Genomic DNA, 13,194 nt, shown 5'->3' with positions numbered 1-13,194 from the left:
AAAGTATTTTAGCTACAATTGCCAGAAGATGCCAAGGAAGTCTGGTACCCAACTTCGCTCCGTTTGGAAGGCCAGCTGGAAACAGTCCTTAATTTCAGGGTGATGAATGTACATAAAGGCAGACGTTCTGCCCTCCAGATGGGGACGGAAGTTTGCAGCAATGCACTGAGCAGCCCTTGGCTTCTCACAGTCCCCAGGGAGAGGAACGTGACCATAATCGCAGAGCAATCAGCCAGCCAGGAAATCTCAGAGCTGAAACCTGGCCTGAGGAGAAAACAAACAGTGGGGCAAGAGCTCCTGCCACACCTGTCTGCTTCTCTCACCCAATGCAAGAAGGGCAATACAAACTACGGCACCCTGCCAAACCCACTTAGGCACGAGCCCTCACCTTACCCAGGCTGAATGTCATCCAGGAGAAAAAACTGTTGAGATTTTACCCACTGATTCCTCCCTCTCCCTTGCAAAGGACACCCTGTGCTGCAAGAACAGCAGTCTGGGAAGATAATTCAAAGGCCAGGGATTGACCTAATACCTGAAGCACTCAGTTTCAATTTAGAGACTCACCGAAGTGCAGAACGTGTGTGAGGGTGCACACATGTCCATATGCACACAGAAGAGGCAGAGCCCAGGGTGAGTGTAAGGCAGGCAGCAGCCAAGTGGATGGTAGTGCTCATCCCTCCTGACTGCCCAGGGCAGTTTTTGTGAGGTCTGTTTGCCTGTTCAGAAATGATGCCTCTAGGGACTAGCTCAAGGGCTTCAGGTGGATTGGAAGCGTACTAGTTGGTCCCTGGAGCCAGAAATGTCAGTGCTGAATTAGAATATTTTCTTTGTTACAGGCTTGTGCGCAGGGAATCATCGAATTGTTGAGTCATTAAGATTGGAAACCACTAAGATCATCTAGTCCAACATCAACCCACCCCCACTGTGCCCACTAACCATGTCCTTCTGTGCTCCATCTGCCCTATTCTTGAACACCCCCAGGGACAGTGACTCCACCACCTTCCTGGGCAGCCTGTGCTAGTGCATTGCCACTCTGAGAAGAAATTCCACCTAATATCCAACCTGAACCTCCTCTGGTGCTACTCAAAGAGGGCAGATAGGTGCTAAGCATAACAAGTCTGTGCATCATATACACTGGAGACACAGAATGAAGCTGCGGTACACTACTGCCTCATTAGCACCCCTCAGGGCAAGAAGTTCTGGGCCTTGTTGTGTCTGCACTGTTCATGGACACCTCTACTATCCTTAGGAAGATTATACACCTGCTTTCTGGACATTCTGCATCAGTACACAGACTTGATGGGATCCCAAGGAATGCACAAATGACTCCTTCCTGCTTGCAGCAGAGGCAGACACCACTGTGGTTTAAGCTGAGCACCAATATCTGAGGAATGGCACCAGGTGTCCCACCTCCAGCAGCAAGCAACTGGAAGTCAGAGCACAGAGAAAGCAGGACTGCAAGTGAAAGCATACTTAAATATACAGCCCAACACTCAAAGCCTGTTGAGCTTCTCTGAACACCCACCTAAATTAGAGCAGACATCCATCAAAAATGCCTCAAAAACAAGCCTGTACCATTTAGTTCATACAGATAAAAACCAACCACAGGCTGTGAGAAGCCAGAGTTTCCTGAAGAACAGGAGAGGGCTTTGCACAGTACCACTGTAAAACTGTAAAGGTGACTTCACAGATGCCCATCTCTTAAGAGCTTTGGAAGCTACAAATACTTGTCACCTGGAATGTCCCATCTTGGAGATGCCTTCCCACCTGTGCACCTGCTGCTTTAAAGAAGGCACAGGGCTGGCTGCTGTGTTACCAATTTCCCAGATGGCACAGGGAGAGAAGAGCATGAGAGAGAGCAGATATGTCACAGGGCCAGTTGTGTCATTGGGAAGTGAATCCATCTCCTCCCACGAGGAGCCAGAGAGAGCAAAGGTGCCATCACCAAGCACCTAATGGCCTTCCCAGTGATAACAACAGGCAGGCATCTAAGGCTTTGTTCTATGTGCTAACACAAAGCCTGCACCACACTTGCAACCCTGAGACATTACCCAGGAGCTCTGGAATTTTAATGCTAATCTAAATACCCTCACAGAAACAAGATAAATGTAATGGCTAAATGGCTGGTATGAGAAAACAGAGATAAATGGATTACAGGGCAACGCAGACAAAAAGCAATCAAAAGAAGATCAGAATCTTTCTTACTGGGAAGACTTTGGCTACAATACACAATTGCGTTATTTTCCCCTTTACACTCAAATTTTGAACCATGAACTAAAAAAAGAAAAAATTGATAAGTGTGACCATTCAAGAATCAGCTAGTGTTTGAGTCCACATACAGGTTGCAGGAGCTGCGATACAAAAGATGTAAAATCGCACATTCACAGTGACATATATTCAGATGTAATAAGTATGTAGGCACAGATACTCCTAAGTTATTGAAGTCTGTGAGACTTCTGTGATCATTTTCATGAAAACGGTGGTTTATCACATTGACCACAAAATTCCCCAAACTGTGCCTCTGAGGTATGCAGGAAGAGGCACATGTCAGCTCTCTTCAGCCCACTGCTGCAAGATGGTGGAATGGGGATGTCCTAAGCAGGGTGACATGGGAACTGGACAGGATCCCTCTTGGTGTCACAGCCTCAATGTGGGTACACCAGTGCCAGGCCTCCCACTCAGCATTACACTGCTCAAACCGGACACAAAGTTGCGCTGATTCCATGAAGGCATCCAGACAGAACAGCTGCAACATTTTCCAAAGGCAAAATCATAGAGTGCAGTGAAATGGAAACTGTATTGTATTTTGCATTGCTAACAGAGGATTTACGAGCACACAAGCTATGTTTGTTCAGTCAGAGTTGAAAAGAAAACCAGAATCATATGAACCATCCCTCTAATCCATGGGCCCAGCGAACAGGATGGCCCCAGCTATTGTCTCAGTATGTGTGGCTTGGGATCCTTAATCCTTCAAATTACTGGCATGGTGCACTTGTTCTGTGACAGCTCTTTCCAACCTTCTCCCAACTGTACTGTTTTGTTTTCTGCTTGAGTAAATAGCTGGGGTAAAAGTGACAATGCTTGCTTTCTACTGTCAGGGTGAATGGGCCTGGATCTACTAACTTTGCACAGGCAAACAGGGAAGATGCTGTCTTGAAGGGCTCCCTTCTGAGGCGATCTTGAACAGTTTTGTGACACAGTCTTCAACATTGGAGGCCTCCAGCATTGTCTGTGGTAAATGCTGAAGCATCCCAGTTGATACAGGAAGGGTAAAAACAGCCTCATCTTCATAAAACCTAATAACCAAGATTTGCACTTGTTCTTTGAGCAACCTTTATCTGTCCTTGAAAGACTCAGAGTTGCTTTCAAACCATTTAGAGTCTCCAGAGTTTCAATACCTTTAGTCTTCATAATGTAAATGGAATCACAGTAAAGAAACTATGGTTCTTGTTGATGTTGATACAAAAATGCAAAGTAAGCAGCATTCTGTCTGTACTTGCTCTGGAGACTTACTGGAGAGAGAAGACAAAGACAACCTTGTATCTGTTCAGTTCTAACTGACTGGAGGAATGAGGACTCTTAGTGGTTTAGCACTTCTCTTGCTGGGAACCAGGTAAGGGAACAAGCGGGCTCTGCCACCCAAGACAGCCTCTACTGAACAGAGAGATAGTCTGACATGTCCTTAACTGGCATACCATGACAGCCTGTTCCTTCTCTCTGCCTGGTGGAAAGGGTAATATGGAGGAGGATATACTGACCTAATCTTTTAGAGACCTGGCTCTGCTTCCATCTTCGCCACCACTTCTGCATGCAGCCTTTTACAAGACACTTCCCTCTATGGCACTGCCTATATTTCTAGACCCTTCAATTCAAGCAGGTTCTACCACGCATACCACTTTCCACTAAGACATTCCATTTCTTATGCGGAAATTCAAGAAACTTTGTATTCACCTGAGAGTATCGCAGACCATATGTACAAGAAATCCATCCTTCCTCAAAAGGAATGTCTTGCAGTGCAGTTGTGACAGAGTGCGTGAGCATGTATTTCTGCCTGGCATAATTAATCATTAAACAACTTCAACAAATGATTCTTCTCTGGCAGGCTGTGCAGGGTCATTCGAATAAACACACATACACACAAACACATGCACACGGAACACAAAGCCACCTTTGTTAGTTTAACACAGTTCATTACTTTAACAGGTAATGTTTTATTCCCTGATAAGATGTAGATAATGCTTAGAATAAGGTTTTCCATACAAACAGCAATTACTTATGATCCCAAAAAGCTTTCTATAAATGCATTATAATGATTTCTCCCTGTTGTGAAGAATAGTTCTGACAACAGACTAATGTGTTTCAAGGAGCACAAAGAGACTCTAAGCATATTTACAGTTTTGGTTTAAGCAAACCTCAACATATTTTTTCTTTCACTGATATGTTTATGTCTCAAATCAGAATCTATAGGGACAGCCAGTCCTCTAGAATGATAAGATCTAATCTAGGGAACAACAATCACTAGTAGGGAGAATTTTTTTTCCTCTCTCTCTAAACATAGCAAAATACCTTTTCCTAGCTGGAAAGTAAAGCTGGACAATGCATCAAGTGTGCTAGATCTTAAAGTCAATAATGAGGAAACTACAGAACAATCCATAAAACAGTGCAACGTCTCTGAGTAGCTGTAAAAATACCTTCTTCAAATTGGACGTGTTTTCTGTAATCTCCCTTTCTAAGATCTCACATTATTCCTACCTCAAAAGAGCAAAAAAAGTCACGGGCTGAGGACAATTCCTTCCCCTCCACTCAAGGAAGAACTAGGAGGGCTCTTCTGCTCCTTCTTGCTCCATTCACCCGAAGAAAGAGAGTGAAGAAATAATATAACTAAAAAAAAAAAAAACAGCTTTAAAAGCTTGTAGGAAAAGCTGAGCTGGGTTGTTGAGGGAATATCTAAAAAGTGAAAGTGCTGAAAGAACAGTTTTACAGACAGATTTAGTTGTTGGAATGGACAAATTGATGAGCAAAAGCATGAGTGTTGATAGATTTTACCCTTCATTTAAAACCATTTAAGGCTGTTCGCTTTGGATAAAACACCAATCCAGATTCTGCAGCTTTTTTTTAATTATTATTATTATTTTAAATGAAAATTGAATTGAACAGTTCTGGAAAAGGTCTCATTTCTTTTAGGATTTCTGTAACTTTGTATTTCTTTACTCCTGTTTTTAACTCAAAGGTAGGTATGGAAACAACCCAAAAGATGTGCAGAATCTAAATGCCTTCAGAAACAAATGAGGCAAGTAAACATAAGCTTGACCAAGGCCCATCCTCAAATCACCGACCTGTAGACCCTCACACAGAAGCACTGGCTGCCAGGTTCACTCCTCAGCAATTGCACTTGAAAACCCAAATCTGGGACAGAAGCAAAGCAGTTATTCTCTGTAGGAGATAGTTTGTTTTCTGTCTGTACTTTTGTAACCAATGATGGAATCTTCCTCTACTCACAGCAAGCCTAAAGCATTTGCAAAGTAAAGAAACTGAGCATAGCAACATTACACAGGCTGGAAAACCACCGCTTATTTCTGACTGAAAAGTAAAGGGAAAAGTTTGGGGCAGCAGTTGACCAAACTGGTCAGACAACTGCTTGACCAAAACTCTTGAGTTTTGAACATTTGTGTTCATGTCTATCTCAGACAAAGGCTTTAAAACTGACAAGTGCAAAGTAAGTTCTGTTTATGGGATGCCTAACATTCTGAGTTATTTAGATAATAACATGTCATTGTGCTAGCATTTGTTTGAAATAAACTTATACAAATGACAGAGAATTGCTGAAGAACAAACCCTGAGTCTCCAGGATCTCTGTTATACATTATGAACAAACTACTTCTTGCGGGAGCGTCAGTGCTTTGCATCGTATTCACAAAGGATCAAAAAGACACATTTTTATGACATGCACCTTGTGAGTACATAGAAATATTTCTGCTAATTAATTTGGGACGCCTTAATGACCAAGCCGGGAGTCACTGCTCCTCTGTAGCTTTCAAGTGGTTTCAGATGGAAAGCAAAGCTCATTGTTTCTGAAAGAAAACCAGATGCCAGCACACAGTTCAAAATCAAGCTAGGGACACAGGTCAGAAACCTGCTTCTCTGGTGCCAGTCTGAGGCCCTGGTGCAAACCCTCACTGGATGCTGCCTGCATAATCTTACCTGTTAACACAAACTGAGACACTTTTTGTATTCCAGAATAGAAATCTGTCCTTTCATATCTCTGAATTACCCTCAGAACTCCCTTCATCATTTCCAGCCATTGGCACAATCTGTTTTATTTCATAGTCCCAGCACTTCCATTAGTTGCTAGCCTAGTGCTTTCCTTTGGGATTGCAGCATTTCAAGAAATGTATTTGTATAAAAGCCTTTGTCTGAGGGCTGTTATCAGGACCAACCTTACCTATGACAAATAAATCAGCAAGTGTTTAAAACAGGTAATAACACAGCGGAAGGAGGAAAATATAGAGCTATCAACCTAAGGATTACAGGTATGAAAATGTACCGGTTTAAACAGTGACTGACATTGTTTCTGTGGGGATATTTCAGCAGCGTGTATGGAATATTGTCTCTGTGCTCAGACTGTTGCAAGACCATTCCTAACAAAGCAGCTTCCTTATTTAGCCAGCCCTTTGCTTGGTGACCCCAATGGGAGGCACAAAGGCAAACAGAGCAAGTGCCACTTAGCACACACACACTGCAGGAGGACAGCTCTGGGGACTGCTGTGAAGCCTGGGGTGCTGGTGTAGGTGTCAGACTGCAACAATGACTCTCTCACATGCCAAGGCAGTCTGACTGCCATTACTGCCCAGAACCTTGGGAACAGATTTTTGTCTATTATGTAAATGCCACAAGCATTAAACACAATTGGTGTACAGCTGGACTTAATAAATACATTCAGTTATAGCACCAGTACAACTCCTGCCATTCTGGTTGTGGTAACCATTTTAAGAACATTGCCATGTGTCATTTTATAGCACTGTGTTCAGGGAGCATACTCATTTTTTCTTCAACAAGTAATTGATATAATGACAATGTAATATAGTGAACATTGATAGAATGTTCACTAGCAATTCTGATAGATGCAGTCTGACACAGTCATATCACAGACTAGCTTAGGTTGGAGCGAACCTTAAAGATCATCCACTTCCAAGCCCCTGCCATAGGCAGGGCTGCTGCCCACCAGATCAGCTGTTCAGTGCCCCATCCAACCAGGCCTTGAATGCCTCCAGAGACAAGGCACTCACAGCTTCTCTGGGCAGCTGTGCCAGTGATTCACCTTCCTCTGACAAAAAAAATTTCTTCCTAACATCTAACCTAAATTTCCCCTTCTCTAATTTAAAGCCATTCCCCCTTGTCCTATCTCTATCAGACCATATAAAAAGTCGGTCCCCCTCCTGCTTGTAAGTATTGGAAAGCCAAAAAGAGGTCTCCCGAGAGCCTTTTCTTCTTGAAGCTAAACGAGTCCATGCAATCTAAGATATGGAGAAATACAGGTCTGCAAGTTATATTCATAGAAACCCTATGAAAACCTATGTATGTTTATGCATATGTATATTGTGCTCATGCATGCACAATGCATTGTGTAAAATCATCTTCTGTGAAGATCATATTCTGGTGATGCTTGAAGCTACACAGATTAAAGAAATTACTTTCGTCTTTCACTGCACACTTAATTTGCCTGAATGTTAGCTATTACAGTAAATAGATTGTAATAAATGTGGTCTTAGAAAATTTAATCCATTTTTGTTATTTCCCTGCAGCTTAAGTCTATAAAATGTGCCCGGTGGCAAGAGCAAATTAACTACGTATAATAGAGAATGTCTATTACCAGCTTACCAGTAGTTCAAAACAATGAAGATACACATCCCTTCATGATCTGGGTACATCTACAACCATTCCTCATCCCACACATTCACTGACAAGGTGAAAACAGTCTTTGTCAAGAGGAGAAAGATGCAGTAGACACTACTGCAGCAGAATCGGAAAGAGACCATGTATGTGGTTCGCAGAAAATATCAAATGTTAACATAATTTGAATGCACTTTTCGTATAACCAGAAATAGCTTGAGGAGATGGTGATTGCCTGTTGGCAGTGACACAAGCCCTGCTGCTTCAGGCTGCATGGGGCTAAATTTCAAAGGTTTGCAGAAGAAAATATGTTGAAAAAAAGACTGCCTTGGCAAGAAGAATGGTGATCTGATGGCTACTCTGGAGACCAGCTCTCAACCTCAAGGTACACCTCCTGCCACTGCTGCCAGTGTTTTTGATGGCGCAATATTTGTGAACGTGTTGAAACTCGATGCTAGAAGCACACTTAATGACTATGCTACCAAATGTGTTGTCATACCTTTGAGTTGTAGCAGCAGGATTGTAGGCTGAGCTGGTTTTACTGCCAAAAGTCTCAAGGCTCAGACTAGAAGCAGAAAAGGAGAGGGAGGTTTTCCAAACCTCTAGCACAAAGCTAGCAATATTTTTTTCAGCAGTGATGAAAAGAACAACCCCACACAACTCTTCATTCTAGCGGAGAAAAAAAAAGGTCACTAAGCTGACTGTAGAAAGCAAAGGTATAATTACTGCAGGTGATCGAGCTGCAGGGTGCAAACACATTTTAAGGCCTGCCTTTCCTTCTGCTAGCAGGGAGAAGCAGACACAACAGGGACACCATGAAAGTTCAGCTGCACCAGAGTTCTCATGCATGGACAAACACTCTGTGCAGCAGGGCATATGCACAGGCCAGGTCCCTGAAATGTAGGAAGGTCTAGGGACACTCAGTAAAGACATGGCTTATTTCCCTAAGCATGTCAAGGGCTGTACCAGTGTGCCATGGCAAATTCACTGCAGCACAGCTGCTCTTGTTTGAAAGAGGAAAAATCAGGTACAAGGCAGGCACTAGGGGAGTGATCTGTGTTTTCATAGGTTGGTCTTCAGCTAAATCAACAGACAATGCAATTCAATCTTTGGCAGAGATCTCAAGATACTGCTATACTAATGCCACTAGCAGTACCAGCAAGGCCACAATACAGGGCAGTGCTCTGAGGCTGGGCAAAGCTGCTCCAACCCAACACAGCATATGAGCTACAAACTCTGATGGGTTTCTGCACATCATGCCTGCACCTGAGTTTCCTTTGTCTCAGAAAACTAATGGATAGAGACTACACTGATAAAAGCCCCTTCATAAGTATGAGTGTGACAACACCAACTCACACTGCCCGAGGAGTATACAAAGCAGACACAGAAGATTAAGGAAGCAATGAAGTTCTTTCTCAATCATTTGCTGCTGCATGCTTCTGTAAATTGCACATTCCTTTTCCTGTCTCTTCTAAATGTTTATAAAGTTGTGTATATTCCTGAAACCCAACAATATCTTCTTACACATTCGCTAATCTGGGTTACTACTATTAGGAAAGGAAAAGTCAACTTATCAACGTCACTATTATTAACAGAAATTGCACAGATGACATGCCACACAATACATTAATTCCAATATTTTTTATGTAACCTTAAGCAACGACAATTCAGTACTTTAGTTTTCAGGAACCTTAGACAAAGCTATATACATATAAAAAGAAAAAGTAAGTGGGATGTGCCAACAGACTGTAGTCAGTCGAGGCAAAACACCGGGACTCTGATTTTTGGCAAAGCTCTGCTGGCAACATAAAAACGTTTAGCACAAGCTTCCTATATTCTTACTGGATGACATCCTAAAATGGTCACAAACTTCAGCCTTCATCATGAAACCCACAACTCTCTAAGTTTGGGTTTGCGTTTGTTGTTGTGATTAGACAGAGTAGCAAGAGGAAGGCAGATCAAAACCCAGTGTCACTTTGAGTCTCGCTAAACTCTTGACCTCAATGACATTAATCAATTGTAAGTCAGTAAGTTCTACTCCCTAAATGCTTGCTGTGTTAAAAAATTACTTATTTTATTGCTACATCAGCACACACTTATTTTCTTTGTTCCCTCTTTCTTGCAGCAGGCTCACTACGAACCCAGAAGAGCCACGCAATTAAGCAACTCAGATGCTGGAACCAAATGAACATCTCAAAGCAGCTGAACGTTATTTGTACACATGCTGGAATGTGCAGATACATTTACATCACCTATGTGAAGCATGCTTTATTCAAAGAACGAGAGACCAAAACCCTGTCTTGTGAAACTCCAGTTAAACTGATGCGGTTAACCTCAAGCAGGCTACACACTAAAATACATTCCAAGGAGCATAGTATCAACAGAGATCTGGCAAGATCTCAGAGTAAAATAAATCACCACGTAACCAGTTTCTGTGCAAAACCAAGAGGCAGTGTTCCCCCTCTCCTTGACTATACAAAGCTGCTCCATATTAAGGGAACAGCCCCTCCAAAGCGTGCCTGTGTGTGGTCTGCTCACCCTGTGCAGCGCAACCAGCAGCTCGTGTGTGTCAGCCACGTTTGCTGCCATACGTGGCCCCAGGTCCGTGCAGCCGAATTACACAGGCATGGTCAAGATTAATGGCAATGAGAAGTAAAGGAACTGCCGGAACTGCCCAAGTCACAGGGGGGCTTTTTGGCACCAAAAGACAAGAACAAAGAGTTGTTCTCGTGTTAGATCGTGCATTCGCTCTAATGGTACGGGACACAGAAGAGAGTGCCTACCTATTCCTAAATATTCCTAAAAGCATGAGAAAACAGGTTTGATGAGTACATTACAACTAGGATTTATAACACAATAAAAATGAAGAATATTTTATCAGGAAAAAAATCATAATAAAAGCTTCACTGGAATATTAGAAAGCTTGAGACAGCAACTGATAAGTAAATAGCAGGAGAGTAAGAAAAAGAGCATCCCTTATGTTAAACTGCAGAGCTCTATGATGTTACATTTCAGATTGCATCTTTCCCCTAAAAATACCTGTACATTGTTTACAAGGTACATGTGCAAGGACACAGATGTGCACAGAAACATTCTATGTGAGGCTGCGAATCAGCAACACTCAAGATTTGTTGGCCATAGTCTTCTTCCTTCTGCCATGTCCCTACACCATTTACCCTACACCATTTATCGACAAATGTTACATTTTCACGTGTGTAACACGGAAAAGCTGAGTTTACACAGCTGCTGAGCTTGCTTGTGGTGCCCAGCCTAGCCCTACAGCACAGCCATCCCACCCACAGACATGGGAACTGGAAGGCAGTGCTCAGCCCTGTGCCTTTTACTCAAGGGACCAGTACATGCTGCTGACCAGTGTCTGAGATTTCTCAAAACAGAAGGAAATACTCTTGAAATCTCTCTCCTTTCTCTTGTCAGACCAGACCAACTATGACATACTGGTCATTTGTTGCTGATTACAAGACCTTCTCTGGGGTGGGGTACCATTTGGTTGTTCATCCTGTCTGCTGCACAGACAAGGGTCATGAAAGGAGTCCTGAAACCCTTCTGACACAGGCGGCCTTCTCACATAGCAAAATTACATAAGATGAAGCAGCAAACAAGCAAGCTTTCATGCAGCTTGGCTTTCCAAGTTTTTTTTTCTGCTTGAAAATCTCTATGTATCGCAGCAACATGGATGAGTAATAGACAGCATAGGCAAACTTCTCCACACATCACCGCCCCCAGCACTTCTCTGCCTGGGCTGCGGCTGTGACAAGAATGATGAGACCATCCAGGTCCAGTTTCTGTGTACATCATCGGCCTCGTGCAGTTCTCCTAATGCTCAGCCAAGAGAGGTTTGGAGACATCTGGCCCTGTGCATGGTCATTTTGAGTAGGGAAGAGGATATGACATTGTTTTAAAAAAATGGCCAAAGGAAATGGCAGAAGATAAGTCTACTTCCCTTTTTTTTTTTTTTCTCCTGACATTTACAATCAGCTGTATGTTTTTAGCTTCTTGGCTGCTTCAACTTATTCAAGCAGTTGTAGTAGTCAATGGCATTTTGTATTTATCAGTTTTTGAGGCAAGGGGCAAAGGCTGTTCCTTTTCCATTTAGACATTATTGACTGTCTCTCAGCCAAGATGGATTGCAGCCACTCCAGTGAAATACGCTTTAGTGAAAAACCATTCTGAAATTGCCGCTAATGGAGAACAGTGCTGCGTGGGGTTGGTATTTTCATTACTGTGAGTGCTACCTCCTCTGTGTGACACCACTGCTTTAACACCGACTGAAATGGATCATGAGGGCAGAACCAAGATATAAGCGCTGGACAGGAGATCCCTAAGAAAGAGCCCCCCCCCCTCCAACTCGGGACCCAGCAGCCTCCACAGCGGTTGGCAGAGCAGGGAGGTACACCTCTGGAGAGGTGATTTTAAACAACCTCAAACATTGTTCACGAAGAAATTATCTCATAAAGCATAAGTTAGTATTACTTGATATCTCTCACCCAAGTACTACCTGGATGGCATTTTTTTAGTAAATCTGAAGCATGATGCCACGGAAATTATGTCTTAATGCAAAGTACAATGCATATAAAAGCAGTATATAGCGTAAATTTGCTTATATATACAGATCTGCAGCACAAACTGTCTGCTCACTGCTAGGGTGATAAAACACTCGTACCATGCTCTCAGGTTCTGTGACATGAGCAGAGCTCCTTCAGTGAATTATGACATTGCATTAATTCATTTCAGGTCCAGCTATTAGCAAGCACAGCTACAGCTCCATTTCCATGTTCTGAGGTTTGCACATACAATAAATCACCATGGCAGCACAGGGATTTAATGGGGGCAGTTCCACACACACCATTTCATACATCTATCAAAGGCTTGTTTTGCTCCTCGCCTCAGCCACCACCTGCAAAAAGCTCTCTGAAGCTGCAGGTTCTGACATGTTCAGTGGGTCAAGTTATGCAACTAGAGAGAGCCAGTGGTACCAAGGATTCGCAGGACATTTTGGAGGAATGCTTCACACACTCTTGCTGTTACCTCCTTGTTCTTCCTTTACATTCCCAAGCACGCTCAGCACACTCACATACTGAAATCAGAGTTAGGCAGTCTATTTGTGTTGACCATTCCCACATTTTAAGGCCTTCCCTGTGTCCCTGTTACCCTGGCATGGTGGTTTTAAGCAAGCAGGCACATAATCAGCAGACACACAGAGGAAAGAAATTCCTCTTGTCCCTAAGCTGTGCTTAGGAACAAAACGGACAGGACAGGGTTTTCAGAGAAACACAGGAGCCGGCC

At 43.1% G+C, this 13,194-nt stretch overlaps 1 protein-coding gene across 2 annotated transcripts in view; it reads right to left on the bottom strand.

The window, feature by feature from the left end:
* The window catches only part of LOC116235098 (uncharacterized), a 114,871-nt gene that overhangs the window by 41,128 nt on the left and 60,549 nt on the right, over positions 1–13,194 (bottom strand). For both annotated transcript variants that reach the window (XM_090145080.1, XM_090145077.1), the window contains one exon: positions 4,753–4,881. The gene's annotated coding sequence lies outside the window, so the exon portion shown is untranslated. The remainder of the gene's footprint in view (positions 1–4,752; positions 4,882–13,194) is intronic.

Source organism: Phasianus colchicus, chromosome 8, assembly GCF_987193195.1.
Source record: "Phasianus colchicus chromosome 8, bPhaCol1.hap1.1, whole genome shotgun sequence".
Classification (NCBI taxonomy): Eukaryota; Metazoa; Chordata; class Aves; order Galliformes; family Phasianidae; genus Phasianus; species Phasianus colchicus.
This window is presented reverse-complemented; position numbering and strand designations above follow the sequence as displayed.